Source organism: Oncorhynchus kisutch, linkage group LG4 (genome assembly GCF_002021735.2).
Source record: "Oncorhynchus kisutch isolate 150728-3 linkage group LG4, Okis_V2, whole genome shotgun sequence".
Lineage (NCBI taxonomy): Eukaryota > Metazoa > Chordata > Actinopteri > Salmoniformes > Salmonidae > Oncorhynchus > Oncorhynchus kisutch.
The window spans coordinates 40,842,362-40,851,044 of record NC_034177.2 but is presented as its reverse complement, the minus strand read 5'-3'; the positions used below and the strand labels follow the sequence as shown (position 1 = coordinate 40,851,044).

The window sequence follows — 8,683 nt, the reverse complement described above, 5'->3', positions numbered from 1 at the left end:
TAAATACACAATGATAACTTGGCTATATACACAGGGTACCAGTACTGAGTCGATGTGCAGCGGTATGAGGTAATTGAGGTAGATATGTACACATAGCACAGGAGGTTAGTGGCACCTTAATTGGGGAGAATGTGCTCGTGGGTAATGACTTGAGTGGAATTGTTGATATGTATCAAAAACATCAAACACATGATTTCCAGGTGTTTGATGCCAATCCATTTGCACCGTTCCGGCCCTTATTATGAGCCATTCTCCCCTCAGCAGCCTCCTGTGACATACATTGTGCATTCGGAAAGAATTCAGACCCCTTGACTTTTTCCACATTTTGTTACATGTTCTAAAATTGATTTTTTAAAATTATCCTCATTAAGCTACACACAAAACCCCAGAATGACAAAGCAAAAACATGTTTTTAGAAATGTTTGCAAATGTATTAAAATAAATATCCCACTTACATACGTATTCAGACCACTTACTCTTCTTGGGTATGACGCTACAAGCTTGGCACACCTGTATTTGGGTAGTTTCTCCCATTCTTCTCTGCAGATCCTCTCAAGCTCTGTCAGGTTGGATGGGGAGCATCGCTGCACAGCTATTTTCAGGTCTCTCCAGAGATGTTCGATCGGGTTGAAGTCCGGACTCTGGCTGGGCTACTCAAAGAGACTTGTCCCAAAGCCACTCCTGTGTTGTCTTGGCTGTGCACTTAGGGTCTTTGTCCTGTTGGAAGGTGAACCTTCACCCCAGTCTGCGGTCCTGAGCGTTCTGGAGCAAATTTTCATCAAGGGATCTCTCTGTACTTTGCTCAGTTCATCTTTCCCTCGATCCCAGTGTATGCTGCTGAAAAACAACCCCACAGCATGATGCTGCCACCACCATGCGTCACTGTAGGGATGGTGCCAGGTTTCCTCCAGACGTGATGCTTGGCATTCAGGCCAAAAAGTTAAATCGTGGTTTCATCAGACCAGAGAATCTTGTTTCTCGTGGTCTGTGAGTCTTTAAGTGCCTTTTAGCAAACTCCAAGCGAGCTGTCATGTGCCTTTTACTGAGGAGTGGCTTCCGTCTGGTCACTCTACCATAGGCCTGATTGGTGGAGTGCTGCAGAGATGGTTGTCCTTCTGGAAGGTTCTCCCATCTCCACAGAGGAACTCTGAAGCTCTGTCAGAGTGACCATCGGGTTCTTGGTCACCTCCCTGTCCAAGGCCCTCCTCCCTCGATTGCTCAGTTTGGCCCGGCGGCCAGCTCTAGGAAGAGTCTTGGTGGTTCCAAACTTCTTTCATTTAAGAATGATGGAGGCCACTGTGTTCTTGGTGACCTTCAATGCTGCAGAAAGGTTTTGGTACCCTTCCCCAGATCTGTGCCTCGACATAATCCTGTCTCGGAGCTCTATGAAGAATTCCTTTGACTTCATGGCTTGGTTTTTGGTCTGACATGCACTGTCAACTTTGGGACCTTATATAGACAGGTTTCCATAGCCTTTCCAAATCATGTCCAATCAATTGAATTTACCACAGGTGGACTCCAATCAAGTTGTAGAAACATCTCAAGGAGGATCATTGGAAACAGGATGCACCTGAGCTCAATTTCGAGTCTCATAGCAAAGGGTCTGAATACTTATGTAAATAAGGTATTTCTGTTTTTTATTGTTAATACATTTGCAAACATTTCTAAAAACCTGTGTTTGCTTTGTCATTATTGGGTATTGTATGTAGATTGATGAGGATTGAAATAAAAATCAATTTTAGAATAAGGCTGTAAAGTAACAAAATGTCGAAATAGTCAAGGGGTCTGAATACTTTCCGAATGCACTGTAGGTAGGGATAAAGTAACCAGGCAACAAGAGTGTGTGATTAGTCAAAAGAGTTTGTGCAAAAAGGGTCAATGCGGATAGTTAAATAGTTAAACAATAACTACCCCGAACTATCATAGATCATGTTATCCACAGTGATTCTGGCTGGTTTTAATACATAGGCAATTCCTCACACACATTCAATTGACATTCCATTGTATTCAACGTTGCATCATATAATATCAAAATATTATTATCAAAATAGTATTTAAATACAGGGATAAGCTCAAGTGTTGCCTCTTTCAAGGTAACCTCATCCCCAGGCTAAATGCACTTGGGGAGGAGATGTCTGCTGCATGAGACTACTTTCAAGGCAAGCTTTTCTCCTGACCTTAATAGTACCATTCAGCATAAAGCCAAACTCTGATTCAAGTCTCCTTCCTCTTGTGATATGAGAATGTTCACTATGACATCATCACATGGATCTGTGTTTTAGACCATGAAATCGAGGTCAATCAACCCCCATTTAACAGGGCAACAGGGCTGAATAGTGGTCTCTCCTCCTCCACAACTGCAGTTTACCTGAACTAATCTCAAAGTCCTTCGTAGTGCCTGTCCGTACATCATAACCTCTTAAATGTAATGGCAAAATGTAGATTTCCGCCTAAAAGACATATCCAAAAGTAACTGCTATTCATGTGTAATTACCTGATTCTGACATGCAAAAACGTGGTATATTTGGAAAGAAGACATCTGGGTGAATATGAGGAAATGATCAGAAGATAGATAGGAGTTACATAGTTCAGAACACACAAGATCAAGCACAACATGTGAACAATATCAGAAAAAATGGGATTGATAGACCTAACAACTATAAATGGGCAGATGTTTTTGTAAGTGGTCAGGTGTGGTCGTCAGGTGTGGTCACCAAAGTGGCATATGTCTGTAAATTAGATCATTACAGTGCTATTACATATTTGCAATCCCTAAATGCTATTTGTTCAGTTTAAAATCACAATTCCTACCATATCAACCTCACTATAACATTGTGGTGGTGTTATGGGGTATTCAGGGTCCATTCAAGTGTCCTTTCAACCTCTCTAAAGTGTCAAAATGTGGTAATTGCACAGTTTTTGCACACTGGATGTGCCTAAAAGTTATTGTTCACTATAAAATCTCAATTTCTACAACATCAACCTCTCGAAAACATTGTGGTGGTGTCGGGGAACATACAGGGGATATGGATGCCTACAGTGCGTAAACAGGCAACACCATTTTCTTATGCGCAAAGATATAGTCACTCGGGGGACATTTGATGTTGCCATTAAGTCATACATCATCAGATAACATTGGCAATAGGCTAGATTTGTTTCTACCAACCTGAGGATTCATTTGATATCCCCATGTAGCTATAGCTCAAACACAGACCAAACTGAAGCTTACCTTGTAAGAGGTTTGGTGAAAACGTGTCAAATAAACATTTTGACTCTCGGGCCTGGAGGTCAATAATGATAGGTCACAGGCAGAGAAATAAGATATCCTCATGATCTGTGGAGTCTCGGCTTTCGGTGTGTATCAACATATTGTGTGTTTATGTTGTTTATGCTTTACAACGCTAACTGGAATGTAGGTAGCAGCCATCTTGAAATTTGGTCATGGCTCGGCCTACCCTTATAAATGTGTACATGCCCATATGTGGTAGTAAGTCATACCAAAGATTTGAAGACACCGATCAATAGTCAAAATACTCAGCTTTCCACAAACACACTACTTTGCTGATAGGGGCTCCCGTTCTCATACCAGCAAGAATTGAATAAAAACAATCTAATAGGGTTCCCAAATATGAGAACTTTGCATACAGTAACTATATTTGTGTGGTCAGCTCCAGAACGGTTGGCCAGCTCTGAGGAGGCCTTCAAAGTATCCAGCCAGGATAGCCTCAGGGTAGTAGAGCAAGGCTGGACAGTTGGCTTCTGAACAGCCCAGAGTCTCCTTCGAGTAAGCCAAGTTGAGACGCATGCTGTCCCGGTTGAGCTTGGTGACAAAGCCCCTGAGCTTGGAGAGGAGGTGGAGGAGGAGCAATTCAGCGGTGGTGAAGTCCCTTGTCTCGAGGAACAGCAGGTTGTCGCTCAGGACCTCCGAGGGCTTGAGGAGCCCGACGGGGTTCTGAATGAGCAGCTTCTGCAGCCAGATCTTCATGTTGGTCGCATCGCCCCTCAGCTCCAGGTGGATAATTTCCTCGCTCTGCCCCACAGGGCATCTGAAACTCTGGGGGTGCTGGCCATCAGCTTTGTGACGATGCGCTTGTTCAGGTGCAAAGTAGTCGATGTTGGCCCTCTGGTTGGCGTGATGGCTGGAGCAGGTGAAGAAGGAGGCAAGGAACTTCTCAATGATCCAAGTCAGATGAGTCAGATGGATCTCCACAGCTCTCTCTGGGCGTGCTGCTGCTCTGGGCTGCAGAGGACCGCCTCGGGGTAGAGCTCAAGGACCCAGGCAGGTCTGACCTAGGTGTGATATAACAGACATTTTCAAGATAGCTAGCTAGTTAGCTACAGATCCTTGACCATACAAAATATACTAAAATGATTTGTTGGGATTCAACACAAAGTGAACTTAAACTCAGCACTAAATAACTTAGTAATAATGAATAATTGTACAAATATCACATCAGTCATAACAACATTGGTTTGATTTGATTTGATTTGGTTTGTCAGTGAATGATAGCAGTTGACCAGCTAGCTGCCAGCTAGCTATGATAGGCTGCTAAAGCAGAATGAATTGTGATGATACTTTGACGATGTTTGGAGGACAAAACTGTTCTTTAAATTCACACGCATGTTCTTTCACATCCCTTGTACTTTCCAAATAGAAACAACAAATAAGTACATAACGGTATATAAGCTAGTTAGCCAACAGTAGTACCTGAGGGTTATTTAAGCAATAAGGCCCGAGGAGGTGTGGTATATGGCCAATATACCATGGCTACGGCTATTCTTATGTACGACACAATGCGGAGTGGCTGGATACAGCCCTTAGCTATGGCCATATACCACAAACTCCAGAGTAATCTTTTGTCATACCATTGCTATATGTGGTCTGATATACCATGGCTTTTAGTCAATCAGCATTCAGGGTACAAACCACCCTGCTTATAATTATAAATATCCTAGCCAGTGGATATGACGTTTTGTTATGAAACTGAACTTTGCTTCTTTGGTGGACTGGCTGTATGGTACTATCTGTAATTGCACCACAGCGCAACCAAGTGTACATCAACGGTAATGCACAGTTGAAGAGAGATACTGCAAACATCCTCTTAGGGACTCAAACTAAAAGGCAGACTAAAATGATTCAAGCTGAAAATGCACACTAAAATAATAAAGAAGGAGAATATAATTTTCTCCCTCAGAGCTTCAGTCTTGCACCATACACTTCCAGTAATTAGGGTGTTTTGGCAAATGTACATTTCAAATCAAATAGCAGTCGATGCATCTCAGAAGCAGCAGAAAACAGAACAGACACTGATCACTGTAATCAGCACAGAGCTGAATTGGAGTGAACCGAGAGAGGCAGAGTTTCTCACAGTTGGGGCTTAATCACACCGCTTGATCACCAGCTCCACAAGCTGTTCTAGCCCAGCTCAGGAAATGTCTGCAGATTCCCAATCTAGTGACTGAGAGGAAATTGGGACTCATTATTGTAAGTCTGCATCAACATAAAAGGCACCTGAGGATAATGGCTTATATACAGGCAGCCAGACAGGTACTATAGAATATAAATTAGATCTATCAAATCAGCAGTACCTATTGTATATTGTATTTAGCTCATGTAATCATGGTTTTTGTAGTGAGGTCAGGGATGAAGATGGTGGCTGGACCATTTTTGGGGACCGGTGCCCATTGACATCATTGTAAAAATCACTTCAATTAGCTCTTTGATCGCACAACTTTTTTTTCTATTGTAATTACAGATTGATGCTTGAACTCAATGTTATCCGTCTATAAAATGTCCTTGCTTGTATTAAGAACAAAAGCATTAATCAATAACATTATGATCAGCCTAAATTTGAATGCTTCTAAATTGCTAGAGAAAATCACATGCTTCAGTGTCACAACTGAAGAAATGACAAAAATGAGATATGAGAAAATGCCTTGTGTAAAAATAGCGAAGTGCACAATGCGCCCAGTGTGTAATGAAATCAACCTAAAATTAACAACTGTACAATGTAGCCACATGTAGCATGTTGTGCGGCAGAATGACATCCCTGCATGCCTTTCTGCCCATCCATAACCTTGCCCTAGGATATACAGTTGGCCTCCCCAAGTACTTTGGCCTTGGATTTGCCTTTGGTTCCATTAAACCATGCACACTAAATGACTACCATCAAACAACAGAAGTGATCAGCTCGAACTAGATACAGAGCAAGTTATAACCTCCAACACTTTGAACAATGGGAGGAACATAACCATGCATGTTTGCACTTGTATACATGCATTCATGCAAGAAGACAAACAAACACGCACGCACACACATACACGTCTCTCTTACAGCTGCCCTCAGAGGCCCTTGGCATGGTGATAAACTGCTCCCAATGACTGAGTCAAACCAGTCCAACCATCAGCACTAGAAAGTGACAGCAGGGAACAACTTTTCTTTCCTCACACTTATTGTTTTGTCTTCCTAATTCCCTTCTCACTCACACTTTTGATGACTTTCCACCTACACCTGACACTTTTCCCATGCTCAGGTCCACCCTAGCAAGATAATGAAAGAAACAGTGTGTGTGTGTGTGTGTTTGCTTGTGTGTGTATGTGTGTGTGTGTGTGTGTGTGTGCGCACACGTGCATGTGTGTGTGTATGTGTGGGGGAAGGGGGGGCAGCTGAGATATGAGCTAATGGGGAGGATCTCAGTGACAACCCAGAACAGGTTACTCTGAGCTGGCATAGTTGAAAGGCACATCCCGAGTGTGTGACAAACACATGGACAAGGAATACAATACGGCATAGAATGAACAACTTTAGGGAAATAGGATTTCTGCTGTTCGTTCTAGTTGGCACAGCCTACTCTGAGGTGCCAGAGGTACCAGAGTCCATCTTCAGACTAGAGGGAGGTGAAATAGAAATGGGCTACTGCTTTGGAGTCGACTATATCACTGTTTTAAGATCAGCTCCAGAGGGAGAACAGCTGATTGGTAATTCCTCAGACGAAGTGGCATCCCCTTCGCCTCCTGCAGACTTTGTGGGCCGCGTCAGACTCACCAACCAGCTCCAGCTCCTGGGCCTCCAGATCAGTCAGCTCAGACAGTCTGACTCGGGCGTGTACAGGAGGGAATGCTGGAAGGACAAGGCACTGGCCAACAAACATGAACACAAGCTGTCTGTGTGCGACGAGGAAATCAGCTCTGTGGATATCTCTGTGAGGTCCGACGGAGGGGCTGAACTGAAGTGTAACATCACTGCCACAAGCCTAGAGGGGAAGACCATTCGATGGTACCATGAGGTGTTCCCCAACTATAAGGCTACCTCCTTCCTGGACACCAGTTTGTCTTCGGTACCCCTACAGGAGGAGCTACGGGAGGTCATTGCAGTGAAGAAAGGAGGCATCTCACTCAATGTTTCTGGTAGTGTTCTGAAGGACAGCCATCACTTCTACTGCCTGGTCATGGATGGACAGAGATGCCTCAGCTTCCAGAAAATCTACAACCCCAACAATGATGAGATCGACCCCAAGACTGTTTTCACGTCTGTGGGAGAGAAAGTGGTTCTCACCTGTCCTTCTGAGGAGAAGAACCATGATCAGAGATGGGAGGCACCAATGGGCAATGTTAACTCAAAGTCAGTAAAGTCGGCCATCTTGGTCAGTGATGATAATGATGATGATGATGATGATAACTTCTCATTGATCGTTCATGTACTTTCTGCCAACTACTCTGGTGAATACAAATGTTTCTCTGCCTCACTACTTGTTGCTGAGTACGCCTTGGTTCTTTGCCCCAGTGGAGAGCCCACTGAGAGACAGTTTTCAGATGGAGAGGATGTTGTTCTAGAATGTGCCCAAGGCAGAGAGGAGTCTCACAGGGGTGCAATGGTGGAGTGGTATCGCAGAAAACCTCTGGAAGAAGAACACCTGATTCTGGACTCAAAGAATAAAACTATCATCATTCCTGCGGACCTGAGGGGCCGGGTGGTTTTCTCTGAGCAGGATTCCTCTCTCCAACTGTCTGACCTTATCGAGGGGGACAGGGGGGAGTACTGGTGCGTGGTTCTGGGGAGCCCAGACTATATTGACGATGACAACTACATAGTCAGTGATGATGAAGATGATGATGATGATGATGAATACCCTGATGGCAATGATGACGATGGCATCAAGGACAGCATCTGGCAAGACTACAAGGACTACATGGAAACATGCATTTCTAAACAGGTGACGTCTCTGACTCCAAAAGAGAAACCAGAGGATAAAGACAGAGGCATAAACACTGACTTTATCCCACCAAAGAAAAGGGACCCAGACACTGACACACCTGTGGAACAAGAAGCAGACAACACCATTTTTATTGCTGTGTGTGGAGCGCTGGCTGGGCTTCTAATCGTGGCAGTGATAGCAGCTGTGGTGGTTGTACGTCGGAGAAGAGCCGCCAATACAGAGAGAGGTGCAGACATGGGGTCTGGACTGAAAACGATGGGCACTGGGCTGAGTGAAGAAGAGAAACTGGACCCAGATGGACAAGGTCCATAACAGTCCGTCTCATCATTCCTCTATTCTGAACCAGTGGAGAGTGCCTCATGTACTCAAGCTTTTTCCTGGGGATCAATTGCATAAAGCAGTGCCTTAATGCTTAGTTCAAAAAATGATTTACTGATTTGACTGACAGGTGGATGGATCAATGGTTG

The 8,683-nt window shown here is 44.0% G+C and overlaps 1 pseudogene; it reads right to left on the bottom strand.

The window, feature by feature from the left end:
• Positions 1 to 1,821: 1,821 nt before the first annotated feature.
• LOC109888694 (transcription termination factor 2, mitochondrial-like) lies at positions 1,822 to 4,832 on the bottom strand (annotated as a pseudogene).
• Between the last annotated feature and the right edge of the window lie 3,851 nt (positions 4,833 to 8,683).